This window comes from Hordeum vulgare, chromosome 2H, assembly GCF_904849725.1.
Source record: "Hordeum vulgare subsp. vulgare chromosome 2H, MorexV3_pseudomolecules_assembly, whole genome shotgun sequence".
NCBI lineage: Eukaryota > Viridiplantae > Streptophyta > Magnoliopsida > Poales > Poaceae > Hordeum > Hordeum vulgare.
In genome coordinates, this window is record NC_058519.1 from 621634997 (window position 1) to 621643201 (window position 8205).

Genomic DNA, 8205 nt, shown 5'->3' on the forward strand with positions numbered 1-8205 from the left:
CTCTTGGGCAAGCATGCCATTTTTATTATAAAGAGCATGGCGTTTTTATTGTACAAGCATAGTACTTTTCGTGTAAAGAGCATGACATTTTATTGTAGAAGCATGCCATTTTCATTTAGAAGAGCATGCATTTTTAGTATAAAAAACATTGGCATTTTTATTTTGGTGAGCATGTCATTTTTATTGTAGAAGCATGGCATTTTTAGTATACAGAACATGGCATTTTTATTTTGAAGAGCATGCATTTTTAGTATTAAAAGCATGTCATATTTTATTACGAAGAGCATGGCATTTTTATTTTGGTGAGCATGGCATTTTTATTGTGGAAGCATGGCATTTTAGTATACAGGACATGACATTTTCTATTTTGAAGAGCATGCATTTTTAGTATTAAAAGCATGTTATATTTTATTACGAAGAGCATGGCATTTTTATTGTAGAAGCATGACATTTTTAGTATACAGAACATGACGTTTTTACTATGAAGAGCGTGGCACATTAATTTTCAAGAAGCATGTCATTTTTTTGTAGTGCAATGAACTTTTTATTATTTTGAAGAGCATGTCATTTTTACATCCATAGCCATTTTCAAAGCATGACATTTAAAAAATGCATGTCATTTTCTGACAGAGAGAACTTTAGAGCATGGCATTTTAAATATATTTTTATCATGTATTTTTAATTCTTAGTGTCATGGCATTTTTATTATTCTCAATCATGTCAGCAAGTTTGCAAGCATTTGTTTTGAATAGTATGACATTTGTTTTGTAGAGCAATGGCATTTTTCTTATTTGACGAGCATAGCGAATTAGTTTTAAGATTATGGCATTTTTTCATATCTGACATCTTAATTTTATTTCTAATGACATGAAATTTTCACAATTTTCTGGCTCATGGTAACTATTTCTGTATGTGGTTTTCAAAAAAAAGTTGAACATGGCATTTTCTTTTTTAAGATCATGATATTTTTATCTTTACCATGGTAATTTCATTTTTAATGACATGGCAAATTCGCAATTTTTGGACCATGACAACTTTTTCTATGCGTGATTGACAAAAAAAATAGATCATTGCGTTTTTGTTTTAAGATCATGACATTTTTTTTATCTTTACCATAATAATTTTATTTTTAATAACATGTCGGTTTCACTATACTTTTTTTTTTAATTGTGGCAGTTTTCATTTAAAAACCATGGCATTTTTAATTTTAAGCTCATAACAGTTTGTTTTTATGTCATGGTACTTATTTTGTTTATCTTTGTGTGTTTCGTATCTTGTAACATTAAATTTTTATGATGCCATTTTATTTAGAAATACTATTTTTATTGTTTCGTTTTTGCAATTTGTAGTTTTTAATATACATACATTTTTTCATGTGCTTCTAGCAATGTGCTATATATGAAATCCTGCAAACATGGCATTTTAGTTAAATTGAGGTCCAAATGCAGGCTTAGATCTGTACGTGTATAGCGTCATAGGTAAACCTGCGTGTACACCGGGCCGGGCTGGGCTTCGGGCCGAGCTTTGGAAAGCCCGAATCAAAAATCTCAGGCACGAGCCCGGCCCGAACGAACTAAAAAGGGAATTTTCAGTCCGAGCCGGGTCAGGCCTCCGGGTAAAATGGTGATTTATGCAAGCCCGAGCTCGACCCAAACTGCTACCCGAGCTTGAAAATCCGGCCCGAACTGCAAGCCCGGCCTGGCCCGTGTAACCGGCCCGGGCTGCCCATGCCCAGATTTAGTCATAGGGGAGGGTTCGCTGGGAGGGGACTCCTCTAGCGGAAGTTTTCGTTCGCTGGAATGGAATTTTCCAGGGAGCGTTGTCACGTCCAAGATGCGGCCCTATTCTCAATTTGGCACGAGGGCCTCGTCAGGGATAGAAGCGCATCTCGTCGTGTCGCAAGAATGGATATCGTTACAAGTACATGTACTGAAAAGAAGATATATATATATATATAAAATTGGCTTACACTCGTCACAAGCTACATCAGAGTCACAACAGTACAGTACATATACATCAAGAGTAAGAGCACGGTCCGACTACGGACAAAAACAAACAAGAAAAGAAGAACGACGTCCATCCTTGCTATCCCAGGCTGCTGGCCTCGAACCCATCCTAAATCGATGAAGAAGAAGAATAAGAAGAAGCAACTCCAAATGTACAATCAACGCGCTCGCGTCAAGTAACCTTTACTCGTACCTCCAACTGGTGTTGTAGTAATCTGTGAGCCACAGGGGACTCAGCAATCTCATTTCCAAAGGTATCAAGACTAGCAAAGCTTAATGGGTGAGGCATGGTTAAGTGGTGAGGTTGCAGCAGCGGCTAAGCATATATTTGGTGGCTACACTTACGAGTATAAGAAATAAGAGGGGGAAGATCTACGCATAGCGGACGTGAACCACATATGATCAAATGAATGATCCTGAACACCTACCTACGTCAGACATAACCCCACTGTTAGAACATATATCTCCATATGTGGTTTTGGTAATTGATGACAATTCCTATGGACTAATGGTTGCCTTAAGTTATATTTATAGGATTTGTCCATAGGCACTTCTTGAAGTCTATCTGTTGGGTTCAAGGAGTTTATATGTTGACCAAGGTGGTATTCACGGTATTATCCAAAGAATGGTCATAGAGACTCAGGGTTGATCAAGATCGTCATACAAAGAGTAAATCAAGATGATCAACACACAAAGCGTACAAGATGTACCGAGAGGGATCAAGTGATCCCATGGTATGGTAAGCATTCTCCAGTACGTATTTGTGTACTAACCCATGGTCTTTGTGAGGGTTCTATGTGGGGGTTAGGTGTGTTTCCATGGGCTTGCGTCTAGAGGAAGATCTCATACAACCCATGAAGGATGACGTCAAGTGGTGATCGTCATCAAGATTGCGGTGTGCAAGTTCAAGTGGATCAGCACGAAGTATCATGCTTGAAGCTTGCCGTTCATTGTGGTGGCAATGGAGTTGTGAAGATATGGTGAAGAGTGGATCACCCATAGTGAGTACGGGGGAGCAATCAACTAGTCTTCATCAAGCCAACGCAATCAAGAAAGGTGGTCCATATTGAGGAAGCCAAGATCATCGTCATCTAGCTCAAGAGGACGAGGTGCAAGGTATAGGTTTTCCCTTGATATGTTTTCTGTTTTAGGATAGATTTCCGTACTGTCAAGGGGGGCTCTCAAGTGAGTAGCTTGATCGTATCGTTCGTTGAGAGATCAAACCATTTGCATCCTTGCATCATACTTCTTGGTTCTTGTTTGGTGTTTCTCTTTGTGAGTTTTAGAGCTTATGGTCATCTTCATGACAAGCTCGAGTTCATAAAAAATGGAGTCCATATGCATCAACTATGATGTTTTCGATGTTGGAGTTTTTGCCGGTTCTTCATTCATAGAGGACTCACATCTCTATATCATTGGCATTTTCATATCTGCATGGTCTTAAGATTTTCAGATCTCTATATCATTGGCATTTTCATATCTGCATGGTCGCTGTTTGGATAGCTCTTGTCGTCCTGAATCCAACAAGCTTGGGTTTGCTCGATTCGGAGCTCGTATGCGAAAGTTATGGCTGTTTCAGTGGCGAGCGGTACTACCGCTGGACCTAGCGGTAGTACCGCTAGAGTTGGCGGTAGTACCGCTGGCCCTAGCGGTAGTACCGCTAGAGCTGGCAGTAGTACCGCTGTCCCAGCGGTAATACCGCCCCTGGTCAGCGGTAGTACCGCTCCAAGATTTTAGTACCGTCATCTTTGCGGTTGTACTGCGTCGGACATTTTTGCGAAGACTTTCTTGGCGGTGGTTGGCCCGGTAATATCTTTGCGCTACCATGGGCTCAGCAGTAGTACCGCTGCAGCCAGCGTAATACCGCTGGAGGGTCAGCGGTAGTACCGCTGCAGCCAGCGGTAGTACCGCCGGAGGGTCAGCGGTAGTACCGCTGGGCTCGGGCTGTAAGTGGGGGTAACGATCTGATTCCTTCCCCCACTATATAAAGGGGGTCTTCTTCCCCCTTGGTCTCATCCATCCATTGAGCTCTTGTTCTACCTCCATTGTTGACATTCTTAGTGCTTGCTTACTCTCAATCCCTCCAATGATTCTTGCTTGTTCTTGAGGGAAAAGAGAGAGGAGATCTACATCCACATCTCCACCAATCACTTTCTCCTCTATGTGAGGGGAACCCCTTGGATCTAGATCTTGGAGATCTTTGTGAGCTCCTTCTTCTTCCTCTCATATTTCTCCATAGCTTTCGTTGTTGTGGAGGTATTTGAGTGTGAGGGACTTGACCACTTCGTGTGTTCTTGCCATTGCATTGGTTGCATCGGTTTGAGTTCTCCACGGTGATACGTGGAAGTGAAGTTTGAGAAGCTTATTACCTTTGGTACTTAGTGTTGGAAATATGCCCTAGAGGCAATAATAAATTAGTTATTATTATATTTCTTAGTTCATGATAATCGTTTATTATCCATGCTATAATTGTATTGAATGAAGACTTATATACATGTGTGGATACATAGACAAAACACTGTCCCTAGCAAGCATCTAGTTGGCTAGCCAGTTGATCAAAGATAGTCAGGGTCTTCTGATTATAAACAAGGTGTTGTTGCTTGATAATTGGATCACATCATTAGGAGAATCACATGATGGACTAGACCCAAACTAATAGACGTAGCATGTTGATCGTGTCATTTTGTTGCTACTGTTTTCTACGTGTCAAGTATTTGTTCCTATGACCATGAGATCATATAACTCACTGACACCGGAGGAATGCTTTGTGTGTATCAAACGTCGCAACGTAACTGGGTGACTATAAAGATGCTCTACAGGTATCTCCGAAGGTGTTCGTTGAGTTAGTATGGATCGAGACTAGGATTTGTCACTCCGTCTGACGGAGAGGTATATCGGGGCCCACTCGGTAATACAACATCACACACAAGCCTTGCAAGCAATGTGACTTAGTGTAAGTTGCGGGATCTTGTATTACGGAACGAGTAAAGAGACTTGCCGGTAAACGAGATTGAAATAGGTATGCGGATACTGACGATCGAATCTCGGGCAAGTAACATACCGAAGGACAAAGGGAATGACATACGGGATTATATGAATCCTTGGCACTGAGGTTCAAATGATAAGATCTTCGTAGAATATGTAGGATCCAATATGGGCATCTAGGTCCCGCTATTGGATATTGACCGAGGAGTCTCTCGGGTCATGTCTACATAATTCTCGAACCCGCAGGGTCTGCAACTTAAGGTTCGACGTTGTTTTATGCGTATTTGAGTTATATGGTTGGTTACTGAATGCTGTTCGGAGTCCCGGATGAGATCACGGACTTCACGAGGGTTTCCTGAATGGTCCGGAAACGAAGATTGATATATAGGATGACCTCATTGGATTACCGTAAGGTTTTCGGAGTTACCGGGAATGTACCGGGAATGACGAATGGGTTCCGGGTGTTCACCGGGGGGGGGGGGGGGAACCCACCCCGGGGAAGCCCATAGGCCTTGGGGGTGGCGCACCAGCCCTTAGTGGGCTGGTGGGACAGCCCAAGAAGGCCCTATGCGCCATAGGAAGAAAATCAAAGAGAAAAAAAAGAGGAGGTGGGAAAAGGGGGAAGGACTCCTGCTTCCAAACCTAGTTGGATTCGGTTTGGAAGGGGAGGGCTCCCCCCTTGGCTCGGCCGAACCCCTTGGGGCTCCTTGAGCCCCAAGGCAAGGCCTCCCCTCTCCCACCTATATATACGGAGGTTTTAGGGCTGATTTGAGACAACTTTGCCACGGCAGCCCGACCACATATCTCCACGGTTTTCCCTCTAGATCACGTTTCTACGGAGCTCGGGCGGAGCCCTGCTGAGATAAGATCACCACCAACCTCCGGAGCGCCGTCACGCTGCCGGAGAACTCTTCTACCTCTCCGTCTCTCTTGCTGGATCAAGAAGGCCGAGATCATCGTCGAGCTGTACGTGTGCTGAACGCGGAGGTGCCGTCCGTTCGGCACTAGATCGTGGGACTGATCGCGGGACGGTTCGCGGGGCGGATCGAGGGACGTGAGGACGTTCCACTACATCAACCGCGTTCACTAACGCTTCTGCTGTAGGGTCTACAAGGGTACGTAGATCGAACATCCCCTCTCGTAGATGGACATCACCATGATAGGTCTTCGTGCGCGTAGGAAATTTTTTGTTTCCCATGGGACGTTCCCCAACAGTGGCATCATGAGCTAGGTTCATGCGTAGATGTCTTCTCGAGTAGAACACAAAAGTTTTTGTGGGCGGTGATGTGCGTTTTGCTGCCCTCCTTAGTCTTTTCTTGATTCCGCGGTATTGTTGGATTGAAGCGGCTTGGACCGACATTACTCGTACGCTTACGAGAGACTGGTTTCATCGCTACGAGTAACCCCGTTGCTCAAAGATGACTGGCAAGTGTCAGTTTCTCCAACTTTAGTTGAATTGGTTTTGACCGAGGAGGTCCTTGTATAAGGTTAAATAGCAATTCATATATCTCCGTTGTGGTGTTTGCGTAAGTAAGATGCGATCCTACTAGATACCCATGGTCACCACGTAAAACATGCAACAACAAAATTAGAGGACGTCTAACTTGTTTTTGCAGGGTATGCTTGTGATGTGATATGGCCAACGATGTGATGTGATATACTGCATGTATGAGATGATCATGTTGTAATAGTTAATATCGACTTGCACGTCGATGGTACGGCAACCGGCAGGAGCCATAGGGTTGTCTTTAAACTAACGTTTGTGCTTGCAGATGCGTTTACTATTTTGCTAGGATGTAGCTTTAGTAGTAATAGCATGAGTAGCACGACAACCCCGATGGCGACACGTTGATGGAGATCATGATGATGGAGATCATGGTGTGACGCCGGTGACAAGAAGATCGTGCCGGTGCTTTGGTGATGGAGATCAAGAAGCACATGATGATGGCCATATCATGTCACTTATGAATTGCATGTGATGTTAATCCTTTATGCACCTTATCTTTCTTAGAACGACGGTAGCATTATGAGGTGATCTCTCACTAAAATTTCAAGACGAAATTGTGTTCTCCCCGACTGTGCACCGTTGCGACAGTTCTTCGTTTCGAGACACCACATGATGATCGGGTGTGATAGACTCAACGTTCACATACAACGGGTGCAAAACAGTTGCACACGCGGAACACTCGGGTTAAGCTTGATGTGCCTAGCATGTGCAGACATGGCCTCGGAACACATGAGACCGAAAGGTCGAGCATGAATCGTATAGTAGATATGATTAGCATAGAGATGCTTACCACTGAAACTATTCTCGACTCACGTGATGATCAGACTTGAGATAGTGGATTTGGATCATGTACCACTCAAATGACTAGAGAGATGTACTTGTTGAGTGGGAGTTCTTAAGTAATATGATTAATTGAACTAATTGTCATGAACATAGTCTAATGGTCTTTGCGAATTACGATGTAGCTTGCGCTATAGCTCTACTATTTTTTATATATTCCTAGAGAAAATTTAGTTGAAAGTTGATAGTAGCAAACTTTGCAGAGGATTGTCCTTGTTGCTGCGCAGAAGGCTTATGTCCTTAATGCACCACTCGGTGTGCTGCACCTCGAGCGTCGTCTGTGGATGCTGTGAACATCCGACATACACGTTTCTGATGACTACACGATAGTTCAGTGCAAAATACTTAATGGCTTAGAAGCAAGGCACCAAATACGTTTTGAAACGTCACGGAACATAAGTGATGTTCTAAAGAGATGAAATTGTGATTTCATGCTTGTGCCCTTGTTAAGAGGTACGAGACCTCCGACAAGATTCTTTGTCCACAAAGTAAAGGAGAAAAGCTCAATCGTTGAGCGTGTGCTCAGATTGTCTCAGTACGACAATCGCTTGAATCAAGTGGGAGTTAATCTTCCAGATGAGATAGTGATGGTTCTCCAAAGTCGCTGCCACCAAGCTGTGAGAGCTTCGTGATGAACTATAACTTATCAAGGATAGATACAATGATCCTTGAGTGATTCGCGATGTTTGACACTGCGAAAGTAGAAATCAAGAAGGAGCATCAATAGTTGATGGTTAGTAAAACCACTAAGTTTCAAGAAAGGCAAGGGCTAGAAGGGATACTTCATGAAACGGCAAAACAGTTGCTGCACTAATGAAGAGACCCAAGATTAAACCCAAACCCGAGACTAAGTGCTTCTGTAATGAG